Source organism: Acomys russatus, chromosome 6, assembly GCF_903995435.1.
Source record: "Acomys russatus chromosome 6, mAcoRus1.1, whole genome shotgun sequence".
In the NCBI taxonomy this organism is placed as follows: domain Eukaryota; kingdom Metazoa; phylum Chordata; class Mammalia; order Rodentia; family Muridae; genus Acomys; species Acomys russatus.
Genome location: NC_067142.1, coordinates 22,302,053 through 22,325,354, shown reverse-complemented (window position 1 = coordinate 22,325,354; position 23,302 = coordinate 22,302,053).

Genomic DNA, 23,302 nt, shown 5'->3' with positions numbered 1-23,302 from the left:
GTTGCTGGAGCAGTGGCCCATCTGTGTTCTTTGGAAAAATTCTTTGTTAAGAGGGAGATTATTGTTTATTTGGGGAAGTTTTTATTGAATATTTTAAAGGCTATATTCAGCAGCTCTCTGAGGAGTTTGAGGACTACGTATTTATTAAGTGTACCTAATTTTAGACTTAACCTTGAAAACACATATACAGGAGGCTAAGTGAAACATATTTTTATAAACCACCATAAATGTAGTAAACTTCTGTACTTCTGTCCTTACAGAATATTACCGCTTTTTTTTTTTTTTTTTTTTTTTTTTTTTTTTTTTTTTTTTTTTTTTTTTTTTTGGTATGATTCAGTTTAAGCTGTAGGCTGTGTCAGGACAGGAAAGAGTTAAAGTAGAAAAAGTGGCAAAGGCCTTGGCAAAAGGAAGTGTCAGATAAGACTTAATTGTATGCAGCTGATAACTTAAGCTATAACAGTGTAACAGCAGAGGCAAAGCAGACATGGGAACAGGTGTGACCCTGACGGGCAGGTGGATGGGTTACGTGGTGGGTGGGTGGGGAATTTGGTTTTAGGGAAAGAGAAGGGTTGGCATTAGGCTGAATGTGTAGTTGGGACAAGCAGCAGAGGAGGCAAGGAGGTGTCTTAGTTATGGCTTTATGGCAGTGAAGAGACAGCATGACAACAGCAATTCTTTTAAAGGAAAACATTTCATTGGAGCTGGCTTACATCTTCAGAGAGTGAGCCCATTATCATCACGGCAGGAAGCATGGCAGTGTGCAGGCAGACATGGTGCTGGAGAAGGAGCTGAGAGTTGTACATTTTGAGCCACAGGCAGCAGAAGGAGGCTGTGTACCACAGTGGACAGAGCTTCAGCACAGAAGATCTCAAAGCTCACCCCCACAGTGACCCACTTCCTCCAACTAGGCCACACCAATAGGTCATATTTCCTAACAATGCCTATGGACCAGGAGTTCAGACACATGAATCTATGGACACCGTTTCTATTTAAACCACCACAGGGGCAGAGTAGCCCAGTCTTGGGCTTTAAAGAGCTGAAGAACTTCAGGAGGAAGCTGAAGAACCAGAGGCATGTTGCAGAGGCTCAATATGAACTAAGAAAAAAACGGTTCTTGTTGTTGACACGTGGGTCTAAAGAAGCTCCCGTTTCTGAACGTGTGGGAGAGGAGATTTAGGGTTGATAGGGAGTGTTGGAACGTCTTGATTCCCTCCTGAGATGCAGGGCTGGACTGTGCTATGGAGAGTGGGCTAGGCTGACATGGGAGTGAATGCGGACAGGGTATGGGTGCGAAGAGAAGAAGAGAAGAGCTCTGGTAGCCATGGGCAGTTGGGCCTGAAGAGTGTGGCCAGCAGCATCGCCTTGAGGCTGAAGCTATGGCTCGGATGGGCTCTGCAGAGGCAGGGCTGGCTGCACAGGCCTCAGAGGCTGCAGAGCCACTGTCAGGCAGAGGGTGGTTGTTAGTTAGCATTCCTGCAGCATGTGAAGAATTTAATAGGACATAAAACATCACCAGTGGCTTACAATGGAATTTGAGAAAGTTTCAGAGTATGTAAGACTCACCCTGAAGGCTTGGAGCAGACAGAATAAAAAGCTGAGACACGTTCAGGTGCCAAAGTTATTATTCAGTGCTAAAGTATGCCATTAACGTGATGTTTTCAGATGGAGGTAATGTGTAAGACCAGCATCAACAGGACAGAGCAGGCTGGGGATGTGTGCACCGAGTCAGCAGGGGTTGGGGGTGGGCATAGGGCAGAGTACTGTCTGTAACTGTTGAGAGATTCTGAACTCTTTAAACTCTTTGGGAGCCAGTGAGAAAGAAAAAAGAAAAGGGGAAAATGATTCCCACACTCCCACACACTAGATGGATATAGTAAGACAGGCTCTAATGAGCAAATTCCAACAATCTTTGACAACTTCACACACACACACACACACACACACACACACACACACACACACACATACACACATACACACACATACACACATACACACATACACACACACATACACACATACACACATACACACACACACACATACATACACACACACACACATACACACATACACACATACACACACACACACACACACACACACAGGCACGCATGCATGCATACATACATGCATGTAGGTAGATAGACATACACACATTCACACATTGGGTGGATAGAACAAAACTTCAATGACTGTAATAATTTTACATATGTACACATATACACACAAACATATTGAGTGGACGGAGCAAACTCAAAAAAGAGAGCTCCAATTATTTTTACATCTATACATTTATTATTCACATATACAATTTTTGTGGATGGAGCAAAGCTCCAAAAAGATTTATCTATTTTTCTCCCATATCTTATATATCCCAGCAAGATCTTTCAAGCAGTATACAAAAATAATAATATGGTTACATTCCAGTTTTTAAATGAATGATTACAATGGTACACATAAGAAAAACATATTCCCTAATACCCTCACATGTTCAAATGTTTTATGTACTATGGATGAAAAACAAATTATTCCCATGAACCAACATACATTTGTAACCAAGCAACTTGTTATGGATTAACAAAGTGTAAGAAAGCATGGTAATGTTTTTAGCCAGTCTTTCTTTACTGGCACACTGAAATTTACAATTACAAGATAAAAGTCAATTATCTTTAAAAGTAATCTTATAAAAATCTTAAAAGAATCACAAATCTAAACTTTTATTTAAAAAACAACCAGTTTTACTTTAAATCCTCAAGGTGTATATCAACTCATCAAGAATTTTTACTAAATCACATCAGGAAGCTGTATCAACTCATCAAGAATTTTTACTAAATCATATCAGGAAGCTGTAGGCAAAAATGAGTACAAGGAATTAATGACCTTGAAGCTCACCTTCATTGAGAGAGTCACCACGTCAACCAGTGTTGGTTGGAGTATTGTTCTTACTAGACAAAATCAAAAGGTCCTACCTTAACTATCAAGAGTATAATTTTTTTTACCCTAAATTGTTCCTCATGATTTTCTATATCAGAGCCACTGACAAAGACATCTTAACCTAGCTTTCTAAAACTATTTAAATCAAGTCAGGAACTGATTCATCTAAACAATATTATTTCTTTTTTTAAATACTTTTATTTTATTACACATGTGTAAAACAAACTACATACAACAGGGAGAACCATGTGACAATCATGAGAATAATGAGTTCGATACATGTTATATTCACAGTGACTTGGACATCTGCTTTTGTCCCATTTGAAGTGTCTTTCCTGTCTTGTTAGGTCTAAATTTCCAAATGAAATTCAATATCTATCCTATCGCAACTCTAATAGCTTAACTTTTTAAAACTTAATCTAAGATGATCTTGTCCCCTAATCAACAAGCTTGGTTGTAAAAGTATACTATCTTGTCTTCAATGCCCCCCAGAGACCTCAGAAGGAATAAAACTTGAATTCCTGAGTGAACCAGCAGTGTGGGCTAGCAGCTTCCAAAACGTACAAATTGACTTAAGAGAGTTTACTGCCTGACCAGTCACCCAATACACTTTATAACATTGGAGCCTCATCTTTAACTTTCTGGCCTACTATCTCTGCCAGATTTGTTTGCAAGGCAGGAACTATTGAGGACTTGCTTACCCTAATTTGGCAGAGTGTGGCTGTCAACTCTGCCTGCATCCAAGTAGCCCACTTTTAGGCAGATTCTGTTTGTGGCAGGAACGAGGACATTTTGCCAAATGGTTGGTTTGCCACCTATAAAGCCATCTCCATAAGGAGGTTCTTTGATGCTCATTATCTTCTTTGAAGTTGGCTGGATGTTGTCAGGAGTTAATTTATCTAGTTGTCGAAGAAATTTAGGATTGTAAGAACAACTTTAAATGCTATATTCTGTGTGTCTCTGAGGCTTTTGAAGACCTTATTCAACTAATTTACCACATATATAGATAGAGTCATACCTATCTGTTAGAAGTAGGATATATATTCTTGTGTTAAAATCTGCCAAATATTTGGCATGCTCATGTTTTGTATCAGTACACTAAATTCTATGGCAATGACTTAGATATAACCTTCATTATAAGTAACAAGGCCTTGAGTTAAGGAGTAGGTTCAATCATATAGCTTTTATTCTATCCTCCCTCTATGTTCCTAAATCTCCCTTTCTTTCTTTTCAGCTCCCATCTCCTTGCCTGTGTATGCAAAATAAAGGCAAAGAGAGGCATTCCTGCATTTCCCCTAATTTTTCCTCTGTATAAGACCAATAATGACTTATGACCACCTCCAGATGAGAATAAGCATTTGTAGATCAAGTGAGCAAACAGCAACCTATACAAACTGCCCCCCCCCCCTTTGAGAGAATCAGGCATCATTCTCTTAAGGTTTCTTCAGGTTTAATTGGGGCAAATAATACCTTGGAATGGGCCCCCCAAAATTGGAGAGATAGTTAAGCAATCTAGTGATTGCATTTGTGGTTCAGTTTCTAAATGTTGAGAGATTCCAGGCTTAGTAGGAGATTGGAATGGTGGTCCAAATTGGATCAGAAGTTTTCTACAATGTTGTCTAGGAAGCTGTCCAAATCTGATGGGTAAAGGCAACAGAATCATCTGGGGCTGGTACTAGGAGGATGCAAGATATCAGTGCCCATTGTGCTGGGAGGAATGATTCCTGCCAGGTCTGATCCAGCTGGTTATTTTCTTCTGAAAACATAATTTCTCACAAGCATTATACAGCTCTAACATTATAATTGTGCAGGATGCACAGAACAATTAAAGCTAGTTTTCTGGGCACTGTATGGGTCTACGTAAGGCATTTGCAAATCTTCCTTCATGCCTAACTATTAGTGTACTCTAATACTAAGTCACAGAGAATCTGTGGTCAACATGAGGCCTCGCTGTGCCTTTACATTTATATCTCTGCCAGTCTTAAAACTATTCCCATGTAGTGGGATTAGGAATATAAATTGCCTGCTTGTTCTGTAGTTTGGGTTCTTTACATTTTAATTGTAGCTCCCTCGTTCTTCCCCTACCAATTCCACCCCCTCCCTCATCTATCCCCATCCCATCCTCTCTCTCATGCCCTTTCTCTCCCTCCTCTTGTCCTTAGATAGGGCAGCTCTCCTCCCCTAACCTCTGACCTTAGTTTATCTAGTATACCCTGCACTACATATGACCTTTTCCTCTGTGGCCTGACAGGGCCACCCTACACTCTGAGGACTCTGTCCAGTGTCAGCTTTAAGTCTCTGCAACTATGCCAATATCATGCTGGGTGGAGTCTCTCCTAAGTTGTCTATGTTGGTTTAAAATCCACATATGAGTGAGTATATACCATGCGTGTCTTTTTGGGTCTGGGTTATCTTGCTTAGAATGATCATGTCTAATTGCATCCATTTGCCAGCAAAACTCAAGATTTCCTTGTTCTTAATATCTGAATAGTATTCCATTGTGTAGATGTACCACAGTTTTTTTTTTAATCCATTCTTCAATTTAGGGACATCTTGGTTGTTTCCGAATCTGGCCATTACGAATAAGGCTGCTATGAACATAGTTGCATAAATATCTTTGTTGCATGGTGGGGCCTCTTTTGGGTATATGCCCAGGAGTGGTATAGCTGGGTCTTGGGGTAGAGTTATTCCCAATATTCTGAGAAAGCGCCATCTCCCTTTCCAGAGTGGTCAAACAAGTTTGCACTCCCACCAGCAGTGGAGAAGTTAAACATTATTATTTCATGAACGTTCATCTTCATATTGATCTACATGAAATTTACCCAAATAAATGGGCTGTCCACACAGGAAACAGTCATTCTAGACTAGAGGCTGTGAGGGTCTCTCTGTGCTCAATCACACCATGCCAGATATATGAGGAATAGAGCAAGGAGAAACCTGAGAAGGCACAGCAGCAGCATGAAGCAATCTGGAGACTGAAGATGAAGCCCTTGGGACAATCCCTGGGTACATCCATTGCAGTCATGTAAAAGGGTGGCTGTCTCCGTAAAGCTCACTTGCCCACTGCAGCTGTTCCTATCTGGTGTATACCAACAAAGCCCATCCATCACCAGTGATGATGGCCAGTGAACAAAGGTGGAGAGATTGTCTGTCCTCACGTTTCTCACGAGGCCCCAAAACAAAGATCTGTGGGACAGAGAGGGTCATCACCCAGACTCCAGACTCCATCACCAAGAGAAGGACCCCATTGGGTTCAGATCCCTGTGGGTCCAAAAAATACAGAACATGACAAGAGGGTTTTTAGACAGCTAAAAGCAGACACCATATTCTGGATTCCAGCAGTGCAGTCACCAAAGGTGAAAGGAAAACTTGCAACCACACCAAACTTCAGGTAGCATGCTTATCACATGTAGGAATTCAGGGAGTTTTAGGGGAAAACTAACGAATTATCCACTGTTGGACAAGGAAGGCTGGCTCCTGAAGGTCTGAATGTAGGAGAACTGGGCTTATATCTGAGTCTCCGATGCAATATGAAAGGATTGGTATTGGCTCAGGACCCGCAAAACCAAGGTCTGAGGTCAGAAGAGACAATTTGCCCCAGAAGAACAGAGAGCAGTGATAAGAAAAAAGAAGAAAAAGAGGAAGGAGGAGGAAGAGAGAAGAAGAAGGAGGAGGAGGAGGAGGAGGAAGAGAGTGAAGGGGAAGGGAACAAGGCAGAGGGGTAAGGGATATTTGTCTCAGAGGAGAAAGCACTGCCTAACAATAGAGAGGAGACAAATATGGCACATGGGAAAGTGAAGTTTACAAACGCAAAAGAGGAAACCCTGTGTTGGCATGAGGTGTTTAATTTTAATTGAGCATGCTAATTAGGTGTGCCAAGAGGGCTTTTGATTACTGGACTTCAATGCTTTGGTTTGTTTGTTTGTTTGTTTGTTTGTTTGTTTGTTTGTAGATTAATCTTTTTTCTTTTTTTTTTTTCTTTTCTTTTTTTTTTTATTAATTTATTCTTGTTACATCTCAATGGTTATCCCATCCCTTGTATCCTCCCATTCCCCCCCCCCCATTTTCCCATTATTCCCCTCCCCTATGACTGTTCCTGAGGGGGATTACGTCCCCATATATATTCTCATAGGGTATCAAGTCTCTTCTTGGCTACCAGCTGTCCTTCCTCTGAGTGCCACCAGGTTTCCCCCTCCAGGGGACATGGTCAAATGTGAGCACCAGAGTACGTGAGAAAGTCATATCACACTCTCCACTCAACTGTGGAGAATATTCTGACCATTGGCTAGATCTGGGAAGGGGTTTAAAGTTTACCTCCTGTATTGTCCTTGGCTGGTGCCTAGTTTGAGCGGGACCCCTGGGCCCAAATCTTCCTATCATATTGTTTCTACTTGTAGATTTCTAGGACCCTCTGTATCCTTTTATTTTGCTATTCTCCCATGCGTCTCTCATTTAGAGTCCCAATAGGATGCCTTCCACTCTGTCCAAGTTTCCTGGTAAGTGAAGGCTTTCGGGGTACATGCCCCTTGGGCTAGTATGCAGATATAAGTGAGTATATGCCATTTGATTCTTCTGCTTCTGGTTAACTCACTCATTATGATCATTTCTAGCTCAATCCACTTATCACAATTTCGGGAATTCCTGTTTTTAATAGCTGAGTAGTATTCCATAGTGTATATGTACCACAGTTTCTTTATCCACTCTTCTACTGAGGGATACTTAGGTTGTTTCCATGTTCTGGCTATTATGAATAAGGCTGCTATGAACATGGTTGAGCAAATTTTCTTGTTGTGTGCTGGAGCATCTTTTGGGCATGTTCCAAGGAGTGGAATAGCTGGGTCTTGAGGAAGCCCTATTCCCATTTTTCTGAGATAGCACCAGATAGATTTCCAAAGTGGCTGTACTAGTTTGCATTCCCACCAGCAATGAAGGAGTGTTCCTTTCTCTCTACATCCTCGCCAGCATGTAGTGTCACTTGAGTTTTTGATCTTAGCCATTCTGATGGGTGTAAGATGGAATCTCAGAGTTGTTTTGATTTGCATTTCCCTGATGACTAAGGAGGTTGAGCATTTCTTTAAGTGTTTCTCAGCCATTTGATATTCCTCTGTTGAGAATTCTCTGTTTAGTTCCAAGCCCCATTTCTCAATTGGGTTATTCGGTTTGATGGTGTTTAATTTCTTGAGTTCTTTATATATTTTGGATATTAAACCTTTGTCAGATGTAGGATTGGTGAAGATTTTTTCCCAGTCGGTAAGCTGTCGCTTTGTTCTCTTGACAGTGTCTCTTGCCTTACAGAAGCTTCTCAGCCTCATGAGGTACCATTTATTAATGGTTAACATTAAGGCCTGGGCCGTTGGTGTTCTGTTCAGGAAGTTGTCTCCTGTGCCAATATGTTCCAGGCTCTTTCCCACTTTTTCCTCTAAGTGGCTTAGTGTCTCTGGTTTTATGTTGAGGTCTTTAATCCACTTGGATTTGAGTTTTGTGCAAGGTGACAAATATGGGTCCAGTTGCATTTTTTTACACATAGACCTCCAATTAGACCAGCACCATTTGTTGAAGATGCTATCCTTTTACCATTGAATGGGTTTGGCTTCTTTGACAAAAATCAAGTGACCATATGTGTGTGGATTCATATCTGGGTCTTCGATTCGATTCCCAGCCTGATCAAGCAGCCTGTTGCTGCGCCAGTACCATGCTGTTTTAATTACTTTTGCTTTATAGTACAGTTTGAGATCAGGTATGGAGATTCCTCCGGAGCACCTTTTATTGTACAAGATTGTTTTAGCTATTCTGGGTTTTTTGTTTTTCCATATGACGTTCAGAATTGAACTTTCAATGTCTTTTAAAAAAATGTGTAGGTATTTTGATAGGGATTGCATTGAATCTGTAGATTGCTTTTGGCAGGATGGCCATTTTTACTATGTTAATTCTCCCGATCCATGAGCAAGGAAGATCATGCCATCTTCTCAAGTCATCTTCAATCTCTTTCTTCAGAGTTTTGAAATTTTTTCATACAAGTCCTTCACTTGCTTAGTTAGGGTAACTCCTAGATATTTTATATTGCTTGTGGCTAATGTGAAGGGTGTGGTTTTCCTAATTTCTTCCTCTGCAAGCTTGTCATTGGTGTATAGGAAGGCTACAGACTTTTTTGAGTTAATTTTGTATCCAGCCAATTTGCTGAAGGTGTTTATCAGCTTTAGGAGTTCTCTGGTGGAATTTTGAGGGTCACTTATGTACACTATCATATCATCTGCAAATAGGGATAAATTGACTTCCTCCTTTCCCATTTGGATAACCTTGATCTCCTTTTGTTGTCTTATTGCTCTGGCTAGAACTTGGAGTACTATATTGAAGAGATATGGAGAGAGTGGGCAGCCTTGCCTTGTTCCCGATTGTAGAGGAATTTCCTTGAGTATCTCACCATTTACTTTGATTTGGCTATTGGCTTGCTGTATATAGCCTTTATTATGTTGAGGAAAGTGCCTTGTATCCCTGATCTCTCTAAAACATTAAAAATGCATGGGTGTTGAATTTTATCAAATGCTTTCTCTGCATCCAAGGAGATGATCATGTGGTTTTTTATTTTCAGTTTGTTTATATGGTGGATTACATTGATGGATTAAACCATCCCTGCATGCCTGGAATGAAGCCTACTTGGTCATGATGAATGATATCTTTGATGTGTTCCTGTATTCGTTTTGCAAGTATTTTATTTAGTATTTTTGCATCTATGTTCATAAGAGAATTGGTCTGAAATGCTCTTTCTTGTTGAGTCTTTGTGAGGGTTAGGTATCAGTGAGACTATGGCCTCATAGAATGAATTTGGTAATTTTCCATCCATTTCTATCTTTTGGAGTAGCTTGAAGAGTATTGGTATTAGCTCGCCTTGAACGTCTGGTAGAATTCTGCACTGAAACCATCTGGCCCTGGGCTTTTTTTGGTTGGGAGACCATCGACGATTGCTTCTATATCTGTAGGGGAAATGGTACTATTTAGCTTGTTTATCTGTTCTTCATTCAACTTTGGCAAGTGAAATTGATCAAGAAAATCTTCCATTTCCCTTAGATTTTCAAATTTTGTGGCATATATGCCTTCAAAGTAGGATCTTATGATTCTTTGAACTTCTTCAGTGTCTGTTGTTATGTCTCCCTTTTCATTTCTGATTTTGTTGATTTCAATACTGTCTCTCTGCCCTTTAGTTAGTTTGGCCAACCGTCTGTCTATCTTGCTGATTTTCTCAAAGAACCAGCTCTTGGTTTTGTAGATTCTTTGGACTGTTTTCTTAGTTTCTAATTTGCTAAATTCAACCCTGTGTTTGATTAATTCCAGGCGTCTACTCTTCTTGTGTGTTTCTGCTTCTTTTTTTCTAGGGCTTCCAGTTGTGTTGTTAAGATGCTTATGTGCGATGTTTCCAATTTCTTTTAAAGGCACTTAGTGCTATGGAATTTTCCTCTTAGCACTACTTTCAATGTATCCCACAAATTTGGATATGTTTGTTTCTTCTTTTCATTGAATTTCAGAACTCCTTGATTTCTTTCTTTATTTCTTCCCTGACCCAGGTGCATTTAGCAGAGAGTTGTTTAGTTTCCACAACGTGTAGGCTTTTTGTTATTTCTGTTTGTTGTTGAATTGCAGCCTAAGAGCATGGTGATCTGATAGGATAAAAGGGATTATTCAATCCTCTTGTATCTATTGAGGCTTGCTTTGTGACCTACGATGTGATCAATTTTGGAGAAGGTTCCACGGGGTGCAGAGAAGAAGGTGTATTCTTTCTTGTTTGGGTGAAAGGTTCTATAGATATCTGTTAGATCCATTTGACCCATGGCATTGGTTAATGATGTTATTTCTCTGCTTAGTTTCTGTTTCAATGACTTATCCTTCAGTGAGAGTGGGGTGTTGAACTTTCCCACGATTATTGTGTGGGGATTGGTGTGTGCTTTAAGCTTTTTTAGGAGATCTTTTACAAATGTGGGTGCCCTTGTATTGGGAGCATAGATGTTCAAAATTGTGATGTCATCTTGGTTGACTTTACCTTTGATGAGTATGAAGTGTCCTTCCTCATCCCTTTTGATTAATTTTGGTTGAAATTCATTTTGTTCGATACTAATGGCTATGCCTGCTTGCTTCTTGTGACCATTTGCTTGGAATATTTTTTTCCAACCTTTTTACCCTGAGGTAAGGCCTTTCATTATGGGTGAGATGTGTTTTCTTGAATGCAGAAGAATGTTGGATCTTGTTTATGCACCCATTCAGTTAGTCTGTGTCTTTTTATTGGAGAATTGAGGCCATTGATGTTGAGAGATATTAATGACCAGTGACTGTTAAGAGTTTTAATTTTGATTTTGTTTCCACTCGAGCGTTTGCGTAGTTGTGGTTTTGCCATGGGATAGTTATCTATTTCCTGGGTAGTTTTTGTTGTAGCTTGACCCTTTGGGATGGAGTTTTCCTTCTAGTACCTTTTGTAAAGCTGGATTTGTGGATAGGTACTGTTTGAATTTGTTTTTGTCATGGAATATTTTGTTTTCTCCATCAATGGTTATTGATAATTTTGCTGGGTAAAGTAGTCTGGCCTGGCATCTGTGTTCTCTTAGGGTTTGCAGGATCTCTGTCCAGGTCCTTCTGGCTTTTATGGTCTCTGCTGAGAAGTCGGCTGTAATTCTGATAGGTTTGCCATTAAATGTTATTTGGCCCTTTTCCCTTGCAGCTTTTAATATTTTTTTCTTTGTTCTGCATGTTTTGTGTTTTGATTATTATGTGGCAGGCTGTTTTTCTTTTCTGGTCAATTCTATTTGGTGTTCTGTAGGCCTCTTGTATGTTTATAGGCATCTCTTTCTTTAGATTGGGGAAATTTTCTTCTATGATTTTGTTGAGAATAGTTTCTGGGACCTGGAGTCTGATGTCTTCTCTTTCTTCAATGTCTATTATCCTCAGATTTCTTCTTTTCATGGTGTCCTTAATTTCTTGGATGTTTTGTGTCAGGAGTTTTCCAGATTTGGCATTTTCTTTAATGGTTGATTCAATATCTGTGATTGTACTCTTCTAGCCCTGAGATTCGTTCTTCCATCTCTTGGATTCTGTTAGAAACAGCTCACCTCTGTGTTTGCTCGCCTTCTTCTCTGAGGTCTCACGTTCTCGTTTTTTCTTCTGTCTGTGTGTTTTATCATTGAATCCATTTTCATTTTCAGATCTTGAACTGATTTTTGATTCTTTCATCTGATTTTTTGTATATTCCTGAGTTTCTTCCATTGCCTCTTTATAGGTCTTCAGAGCTTGAAACGTTTTATTTATTTCTTTCATCTGGTTGTTTGCATTTTCCTGTAATTTTCCAGTTCACTCTATGTGCTTCTTATGTCTCTCACCTGTTTGTCTGCATCTTCCTGCATTTGATTATGAATTTTATTTGTTTCCTCCATTATCATCCTCATTACTAAGGATTTGAGGTCATTTTCTTGTATTTCCGTTGTATTTGAGTTCTCTGGGTTGTTTTCTTTGGGATAGCTGGAAACTGGAGACGCCATGTTGTTTTGGGGTTTATTGTGTATACTTTTTCGTTGTCCTTTAGATATCGTGCCGTCTTTGTTTTTATTGGGTAGCTTCCAGATTTGGATGGAGGGTGTCTGACGATAGATTCACTTGTTTTCTCACAATTTCCCTAGGCTGGGAGCTCAAAGCTTCACTGGTGTGGATGTTAGGAGGTTAGCCCTGTTGTTCTGGTCTCCCACATCCAGTGATCTTCAGCCTCCCTGTGCTGTGGATCCTGCAATTCTTCTGGGTCTCTGAATGAGTGTTGGGTCATGCCAAGGTATCCACAGCCTTCTGTGTTCCCTGCCAAGTCCAGCCAGGAACACTGGGCCCGAACCACGGGCTGAACTCTGCTAGATTCTCAGGGCCTGAACCGTCTGCCAAGCTCAGTTAGGGATTCTGGGCCCAAAATGCACACAGGGTCCAGCCAGAATTTTTGAGCTGGGACTACGCACCAAGCTCCGCTAGGGCCTTTTGGCCCAAAGTGCGTGCTGTGGTCTGTTATTGACTCAGGGCCCGAACTGACCACCAATCTCAGCCAGGAATTCTGGATTCAAACTACACACTTTGTCCAACCAGAGTCTTAGAGCTGGTGGAACTGAGCGCTCTGTCCAGCCTGCGCCACAGCAGGAAAGCTGCGGCTGTTCTGAGTTAGCACCAATGGTGGAACCAAGTGCTCTGCCCAGACTGTGTCACTGCAGGGGAACTGCCGCTGAGCTGAGGTGGCGCCTAGGATGGAACTGAGCATGCCACCAAGCCTGCGCCACAGCAGGAGAACTGCAGCTGCTTTGAGTTAGCGCCAATGATGGAACCAAGTGCTCCACCCAGACTGTGTCACTGCAGGGGAGCTGCCGCTGAGCTGAGGTGGTGCCTAGGGTGGAACTGAGTGCTCAGCCAAGCCTGTGCCACAGCAGGAGAACTGCGGCTGCTCTGACTTAGCGCCTGTGTTGGAACCAAGTGCTCCGCCCAGACTGTGTCACCGCAGGGGAGCTGTCGCTGAGCTGAGGTGCTGCCTAGTGTGGAGCTGCACGCTCAACTAAGCCTGTGCCACAGCAGGGGAGCTGTGGCTGAAGCTGAGTTAGTGCCTCGGGCCGAATTGCTTGCTGGGCTGGGCCAGTACCTGGGACTCTGGGGCCAAACTGTCTGCCGAGTCCAGTCTGGGTCCGAAGGCTCCACGCAACCCAAATCCTGCCCTGAGTCCCCTCTCCCGCAGCAACTCCCACCAGCCACCACACCAATCGCCTCCACCAGAAGGCTATGAGCTGCAAACCTCAGCCACCGCTGCTGGTGCCGCTGGTGCTGCTGCCTCTGCCGCTGCCACTCCGATCAGAGAAAATCCCGTGTGCAGGGGCATGCAGGTCCTCTGCACCCTGGTCCCTCTGAACCGTGGAGCACTCCCGCTGCTGTGATGTTCGGCCCTCGGTGTTCCTGGCTCAGAAATCTGTGCAAATCCCTGAATTGTTCACTGGAGCCTCCAAACATGGTCCACACTGCTCGCTGCCATCTTGGATCCCCCTGGACTTCAATACTTTGATAGCTCTACCTTGGCGGTCAGCCTCAGAAGGAAGAAACTGCCTAGAATAGACCTTAGTAGCTAGATTTAGGAATGTAATATTTAAAAAAACATTTAAGCAAGGCAGAAGGAATGGAGATGAAGGGCAAAGCCTGCCAGAGCCACGCCTAGAACACTCAAACTGGCCAGAGTACTTTCCGATCTCCTTCATAAGTCAATTGCAAGTAAGTATACTTTAACTTGGTCCAGGGTGTTCTGGAAAACATTTCCTTGCAGTTGTACTTCACATACTTGGTTTTGCAAAAAACGGGCACTGTAGCCTTATACAAAGTCCTTTGTTTTGTTAGTTCCTTGAATGTAAGCTCTGGGCTCATGTTCCCTCATTTTCTTATTATCCTATGCTACCCCAGGTCTAGGATCACATTTTACATTTGAAAGCATGTCCTTACTACTCGATTTTACTTTTATAGATACTATAAAATATGGCCTTATTTTACAAGTATTACAGATAATACTCTTTAAAATAACCATAAATCAAGCTCTGGTTGATTGATGCCACCATTCATGGCATTCACCCTTGTATTTTTTTTTCAAGTACAACTAACTATATTACCCATGCTAGATATTTACTCCTACTTATCCCTTTTCAAAGGTCTATTAGTTATCTTTTCTGCTGATGTCAGGCATCAAAGGCATTAGATCCCTGCTACCTGGTAAACTTGGATGGTAAGAAAGCAGTATAACCAACTAGTATAAAGAAATACTTGTAAATATGAGTGAGATGAAATCTCCATGAGAAATCTTCTGAATCTAATAAGCACGTATATTCAGGAACATTTTCTACTCCAATTCTTTCTCTATGGGGGAAATGTCTCAAGGAATCTTCCTTAGCTTACTATTTTATTCTGTTTACTTTTATATTTTAATGTAAGCCTCTCTGAGATAATTTATTTATTATTTTGTATTTATTTGCTATTTTATTTATCTGCTCTTTTTATTTTAAGTATAATTCTTGATATTTTAATCACGGTGTCTATCTTATATTTGTGTTGTTCTGCAAGCTATGAGTTCATATATCATAAGCTTGCTCCCTGGAGCATGAGTGCAGAGAGCTTAATAGATGAAGATGTCATCTCAGGTCACAAGTACATGACCCTCATGAATAGCTTAATGTATTTATGCAGTAGTGGGATTCTTTAAAAAGAATGTTTTAGGGGACTAGAGAGATGGCTCAGCCATTAAGAATATATACAGACTTTGCTGAGGACCAGAGTTTAGTTCCTAGGACACTCGTTGGGTGATCCAAAACTCCCCTTTATCTCCAGCCTTAGGGCATTCAGTGCCCTCTTCTGGCCTACTCAGGTACTTCCACATACCCCCCTCACCCATTCATACACTTAAGTAAAAATTAAAAGAAGCCTGTTATTTTCCAGTGAAAGCTACAAAGGGAGAGGATCTAATTGGGGAAGGGAGATGGGAGGAAGCAGGAGGAAATGGGAGGAGTGAAATATGAAAGAAATATTAACAAAATAAGAATGTTTTAGCCTTATTCTCTTCATTCTCAAATTTGTTCCAGCTGCCCATCTGAGCTCTTTCAGACAAAAGCCTTTGCCACATCCTGGTGCCTGAGTAGTGCATTTTTTTATGTTATAGAATTGTAAGAAGGGCTTTTCTACATCAGGCAAGTATGCTAGTATTATATTATAGCGACACTGAACGGATCAAAACATCATGCAGCCTCAACAACTATAATGTCATAAAATGCCCCACAAAGTGCATCAGTAATTCATGTTATTGTGTATCTGCCTGTTCTCCATACGCAATTGAGACTTATGACAGAGGCTCAATGAATTGAAATGACATTCCTTCTTAAGAAATTTAACTTTAGGGCAAGTAAAAGTGGGTTTTCCATAGTTGAGGATCCTATATGTGATTAACGGTTGATGTGATTTTAGCATTTCACCCACCATGTGAACAGGACTCCATACCTCGCTGAACAAAAGTCTCCTGAAGCCTTTCTTGATATCATTCTATTTTATGTTTTCCTGTTTCAAGACAGGTTTCTCTGTGTAGCCTTGGCTGTCCTGGACTCACTTTGTAGACCAGGATGGCTTCGAACTCACAGAGAGCCGCCTGTGTCTGCATCCCTGAGTGTTGGAGTTGTGCACCTCTGCACTCGGCTATATCAGCTTATTTTTAATTCTGATAACAAGTTGAAAGGACATCAGTATAGATGTTACAGGCCTCTCCAGATTTCATACTTCCTCAAAGGTGTTGGTAGGGTTAGTCTAGGATTAATTTTATTTTGCACATAAATGTTTTCTTCATTTTATGGAACTATGGTAATTTTTTTGTCTTCATTCTTTTCTCTTTATTTTTAGCACTAAATTTTACAATCTTAAGAAATGAATGGTAGCTTTTCTTTGTTCCCCAAATGGCTACAGTTTCCTGAACTTCTTGATACTTTCTAAGTGGAGTATTTTGCTTTGAAACATTTTCTTAGGAATGTTGAGATAATACAAGAATTCACGCTCAAAAAGTCTCTACTTTTTCTACATAAACCTGCACGTGTCCCTCCATACCTACTTTTCTAGTGAGCTGGGTAGGCTACAAATGAGGCTGTCCAGAGCAGATGGGACAGAAAATTATTTAGGGAACACATGCATGTAGCACTGAAAGATGCCGGAATAGGGCATCAGAGCCCCTGAAGTTGGACTTGCAGGTGGTTGTGAATCACATGATCTGGGTGTTGAGAACAGAATTGGAGGAATCAAGCCCACAGAAGAACAGCAGGCTCTCCTAGTCCTTGGACTGTCTTTCCAGCTTGGACCACACTTGCATTTGACTTTATTAATGAACTAGGACTAGGAAAAAGAAAACAGGGAACAGAGACTTTTATAATTTAGACTGAAAAATCAGAAAGGCCAGAGTGATGGCTGGAGACAGAAACTATGTACGTGAAGTGCCAAGTTAGAGAAAAGTAGAGGCAACCAGCTGGGCAGAAAGAATGACTTGTCAGAACACACTTAAAAAGTGAAACCAGGGCCAGCATGACTATGTAGGTAAGTAAACTTGCCAGCAAGCCCAGTGACCTAATTTAGTCCCACTTGGTGGAAGAGAGAGCCAATGCCAACAAGCACTGTGGGGAGCAGAGGAAACTCTGAGTGTATGAGGTCCTGAGGGAACGTATGTTAACATGGGCACAGCCATGTCAAGAGAAAACCTAAGACCCATGAGAAAATGGCAACACCCCCTCCATTGGGCAGTGCTCAGAGGGATATCAAAGCCTGGGGATCTAAGTTGATATGTGTGCAGAAAATGCCTACCATAGCTTTCTCCCCCGCACCTTATGTATAGTCTGAAGACTGATCCCATACAGAGACCTCTCTCACCAAGATTAGTTTATCCTGTGTCCTTGGTCCTACTGTACACCAGGAGTCCTGCCTCTCTGTTTAGATGTTTTTAATAACCCCACCTCTGTGTTCAGTTGTATTTAATATATATGCTGAGCTTCCAGGATACTGCAGTTCATCCATGAGGGAGCTCAGTCCACCCGGTCCCAGATTTTCTGTGTTTCTTTCCTTTGTCATTCTCCCCAAGCCCCACTTAGGGCAAGAGCTTTGAGCCTTGCAAGGAGTAGTCACCCTTTAGAAACCAAATAGCTGCTGTGAATTTGCAATCACCTCACACAGAGAAGTAAATGTAATATAAAAGAGTAGGGATTAAACATGGTAAGACTAAAGAAAATAGAATTGTCAGTTAAAAGGAACTGAATGTTTATAAAAATGACAAAGGTTTACACTAAGATCTGAGTTTAGTTAGGAGAAAATACAAAGAATTATTTACATCAAGCAGACAGATATCTTCCTGCTACAAAAATATAAAGGTGCTCAGAAAAAAAAAACTCAGAACAAGTTATTTCGTGATGGTGACATATCACAAAAGCAATTACATTTATTTTGTTGAGAGGCTAAATTGAAATATGGAAGCAATTGTCGGGAGATAGATAAGTGTGCTTTTCATCACCTGGGAAGAGCTACTTTTGCATTGTAATAATTAATTAGCATCCATGAATATCATATTCTATGAGAAGTAAATGGACCAACAACAACAAAATTAATGAGATGTAATGTCTAATTCTCTTGCTTTTAACAGCTTACACTTGGACCCCTCATTCAGTACAGAGATTTCCAGTGAAATGCGTTACAGGGAATGCCCTTCACATGCTTGCAACCACTCTCCATATAGTCCCAAGCATCCAGCTCACCTCAGCCTTTCTGAATGAGAAGATCACGAGTCTAAGACATAATCAGAGGAGAAAGCCCACACTGGTTCCATCTGGAAAGAAGTTTGTACCTGACTGGGCAGAGGAAAGGCTGTCCCCTACAACTTGAAAATGGCATTCTGTCAGTCTTTTGTTAGCCAAGATCTAGCCTATGTATGTGCACACAGCTCTGAAGACATAAGAAGCCTTGTCTCCAACAGGTTAAGTTTAATAGCTGAGGGCATCCTATAAACAAGTTTTGACCTAAAAATAAACACCTATGCTAAAAATTAGTGATCATTAAAAAAACAACAGCAAAACCTTCACTATGGTTGTAAAGCCTTGTAGTAGAGATGTACCCTAAGATGAATTGAGAAAACCCTCCTAAAAGCAAATTTGGCATGTGGATCACTATGAAAATCAGTTGTATATTGAAAAATGTTTTCTTCCAGCAGTAACTGAACTTGCTTCCATGTGAACAGCAGTTTCTTCTTTTCTGCCTGATTCTGTTCCATTCATTTGACCTGTAGAGGCTGTAATCCACCCTCACCCCCACCACCCACCCACCCTACCCCTGACCCCACTATCCTTAGTATCTAGAATACATGCACAAATAAGTGAGTAGTTAACCAATTTTTGAATAGTTAATTCTGACCTTTGTATTTCCCCCCCCCCCTCTCTTCCCCTCTTTCTTTCTTTTCTCTTGGCTGTATATTTTGTTCTAAAATTTCAGCTTCTCTCATAGATAAAGAAATCATTCAAAGGAAGGTGGACAAACATATCTCACCCATGAGGGGACCTTCTTCAAATGCTGGCCTCCTTAACATTCCTGCCTCTAGAGCACACTCTGTGGATTTCCCTGGAGAAACCATTCCAGCATTATGTGCAGATAAGAAATCTAAGCATGCCTGGTCTTCCCTTGCATTCAGAATCTAATCTGTAAGGACTGAGCTTCTCTTCCAGCCCTCCCCTTCCTCAACTCCTGCTTCAGCCCTGGGGGACTACAAGTATATTCAACTGGAGCTGTGATGCCTCAGATAAGGCCCCTAAGCAAAGCTGACATAAACCCTCCGACTAGTGAGTAATAAACTCAATCGTTCAAGTGTAAAATTTCCACCCTTAGACCAGCACCATTTGTAGAAAGATGCTATCTTATTTCCATGGAATGATTTTGGGTTCCTTGTCAAAAATCAAGTATTTTTAAGTGTGTGGGGTTTATTTCTGGGTCTTTGATTTGATTCCATTGATCTACCAGTCTGTTTCTATGCCAGTACCATGCAATTTTATTATTGCTACTTTGTAGTACAGCTTGAGATCAGGGATGGAGATACCTCAGGAAGATCTTTTAATGTACAGGATTGCTTTAGCTGTTATGGCTTTTTTACTTTTCTATATGAAGTTGAGAATTGTTCTTTCCAGGTCTGCAAAGAATTGTGTTGGCATTATTTTGATGGGAATTGCATTGAATCTGTATATTGCTTTTGGTAAGATGGCCATTTTTACTATGTTAATTCTACCTATCCATGACCATGGGCAATCTTTTCATCTTCTGATATCTTTTTCGATTTCTTTCTTTAGAGACCTGAAGTTTTTTTCATACAATCTTTCACTTGCTTGGTCAGAGTTACACCAAGATACTTTTTGATTTTTGTGGCTATTGAGAAAGATGTTTCCTTAATTTCTTTCTCAACCTGTTTGTCCTTTGTATACAGGAGAGCTACTGATTTTTTTCATGTAGAACAATGCAAATAGATTCATATTTATCACCCTGTGCAAATCGCAAGTTCAAGTAGATCAAGGACCATAACACAAAACAAGAAACACTAAATCTATTAGAAGAGAAAGTGGAGAAGTGACTTGAACTTATTAGTACATGGGACAACTTCCTGTGCAAAACACTAACCACTCAGGCTATGAGATAAATAATTAATAAATGGCACTCCATGAAACTGAAAAGCTTCTGTAAAGCAAAGGACATTGTCAATAGACTAAAACAGCAGACTGGGAAAAGATCTTCACCAACCCTATACCCAACAGAGGGATAATAATAATAATAATAATAATAATAATAATAATAATAATAATAATAATAATAGTAGTAGTAGTAGTAGTAGTAGTAGTAGTAGTAGTAGTAGTAAACACACACACCCATAAATATATATTAAACACAAACAAGCCAAAAAATCCAATTAAAAATTTCTCAATAGAAGAATATCGAATGGCCCAGAAGCACTGAAATAAATGTTCAATGTCCTTAGTTATTGGCACATCCATATCTAATGGGAACAGCAAATGTCATAAGGCCAGCACAGCTGTTGACAAAGCTCCAACAAAGCTGAGGCTAGTGATGTAATCACTGTGGTCCGGACCACCACCTTTTGGCCTTAAATTCTATGGGTTACATGCTTGGGGGCTTTTCTTATCTGTACAACTTGGGGATATTAAATTGATGAAAATATTTTATGAATAATTTATGCCCTCTCCTCAGAGTACTGCTTCTAAGAGTCCCCAGGAACATCCTGACATACTCCTTCTGCTTTCAGGGATATATCCTTACCTGGCCCTATTTAAAGTCTTTCTTATTTCCTGGAGGGCATGACAGAAATAATTATACCAGAGACCTCCTTGTGATGCTCTGACTCAAAGATAGTCTTGGCACATATGCCTCTGGATGTTCCTTAATCAAGAACAAAATACCCAAAACAAAGTAAACTTATAAAGGTAAACACTATTCAGTGGGCTAGAGAAGTTGGCAGTCAGTCAGTCAGGGTATAAACTCCTCCCAATCCCATGCCTGACTCATTCCTCCCCTGTTTCCCTCATCACTCTTATATCTACCCTTCTTTCAGGCCTTCTCTCATCCCTGGGCAAGACTCTGGCAACTTATCAAGGACATTCAAATCAAAATGACTTTGAAATTCCATCTGACACCTGTCAGAATGGCTAAGATAAAAAGCTCAAGTGACAGCATATGCTGATGAGAATGTGCAGAAAGGGGAACACTCTTCCATTGCTGATGGGAGTGCAAACTTGTACAACCAGTTTGGAAATCATCTGGCATTTTCTCAGAAAACTTGGAATAGTTCTACCTCAAGACACAGTTTTATTGTCCCTGGGCATGTACCCAAAAGATGCTCCAACATACAAGGACATTTGCTCAACTATGCTCATAGTAGCTTTATTTGTAATAGCCAGAAACAGGAAACAACCCAGATGTCCCTCAACCAAAGAATAGATAAAGAAGCTATGGTATATCTACAAAACGGAATACTACCCTGTTATTAAAAAGAAGGACATCATGAAAGTTGCGGGCAAATGGATAGAGCTGGAAAAGATCATCCTCAGTGAAGTAACCCAGACTCAGAAGGACACACATGGTATATACTCACTTATAAGAGGATATTAGCCACATTATACAGGATAACCATACTACAATCCACAGACCTAAAGAAGCTAAGTAACAAGGTGGATGCTAGAGAAGATGCTTAACTCTCATTCATAAGGGCAAATAGAATAGACACAGGAAGCAACTGAAGCAAGGGAACAGAATGGGAGCCCAACATGGAGGTCCTCTGAGAGATTCCACCCAGGAGGGGATCAAAGCTGATGCTGAGACTCACAGCTAAACTTTGGGCAGAGTGTAGGGAGTCTTATACAAGAATGGGGCATAGAAAAACACAGAGGGGTAGGTGTTACACAAGAAGACCAACAGAACCAAATATCAGGGCCCAGGGGTTTCTGCAGAAACTGATACATCCACGAAGGACCACGCCTGGAGAGGACCTAGGATCGGATGTAGCCGATAGGCAGCTCAGCCTCCATATGGGTCCCTGCTAAGGGTACATGGGTTGTCTCTGCCATGGACTCAGTTGCCTGCTTGTTGGTCACTTCCCCTTTGAGGGGCAGCTTCCCAGGCTACAGAAGAAGAGGATTCAGGAAATGCTAATGAGACATGATAGGCTAGGGTTCCTTAGTAGTAGAGGAGGGCTCCCCCTTTTTGAGGACTAGGGGAGGCCCATAGGGGGAAAGAGGGAAAAAAGGTGGTCCCAGAGGAGAGGAGGGAGGGGCCTACAATGGGGATGTAAAGTGAATAGATACTAAAAAAAAAAAAAAAAAAAAAAAAAAAAAAAAAAGATAAAAATATTCTCCAATTTGCCTGTTTTGTGACTATTCCAGGTCCCTTAAACTTCTGCTATGTTGCTGTTTTAATACTTACTCAGATTTCACGACTGTAATTGCCAGCAAGGTGCACCACAGAAATGTGTTGTGCTGACAGCAAAATCTGAAAACATGGTAAAATCTTACCTGAAGAGAATAGGGTGAAAATGGGGCTGGAAAATAGCTCAGCAGTAAGAGAGTTTTCAGAGGACCCCAGTTCAGTTCCCAGCACCTCACATCAGGTGTTTCATAACTGCTCTAACTATAGATCCAAAGAATTTGACCCCCCTCTTCTGGCCCCCACGGGTCCCCACATATATACATGGTCTGTATAGACACAATCATACATACAAATAAAAATACCTCTTTATTTTAAAGAAGGCAAAAAAAAAAATTAAAAGTTAAAATATCAAAACACTAGTGCTAATTTTATTTTTTGAGATTTGTTTTTATTATTATTGTTTTTTTACTAATGTAAGTGTATTTCTAAAAGCTGTATCCCAGACTTAGAATATCTAAATGTGAGAAAACGTATTAGTTCAGTATTAGCGAACTACCAAAGAGATGTCACCTGATTTTGTTATGGAACTGGTCCAAGAAAAGAGACGTCACGTCTGCTGTATTCCTCTCCAAGCCGACGACTGTGTAAAAAGGAGCTCAAGACTGACTTTGTTCAAGTGCGGAACTTGGAAAATAACTGAGTACTTAAATACTTCTAAGGGACATAACTAAAATTGGCATGTCTGATATTTATTCAGTATGCTAGATACTGACACCAAAACATTGTGCGCATTTCACCTTATTCAGACCCCCAGAAGACCAACGGCAATATCGGAACATTTTCCTTTTGTTTGCTAATTAAGTATAGTTTAAGAAAAACAATTTAACAACTTTTGGAGTGTTAAACT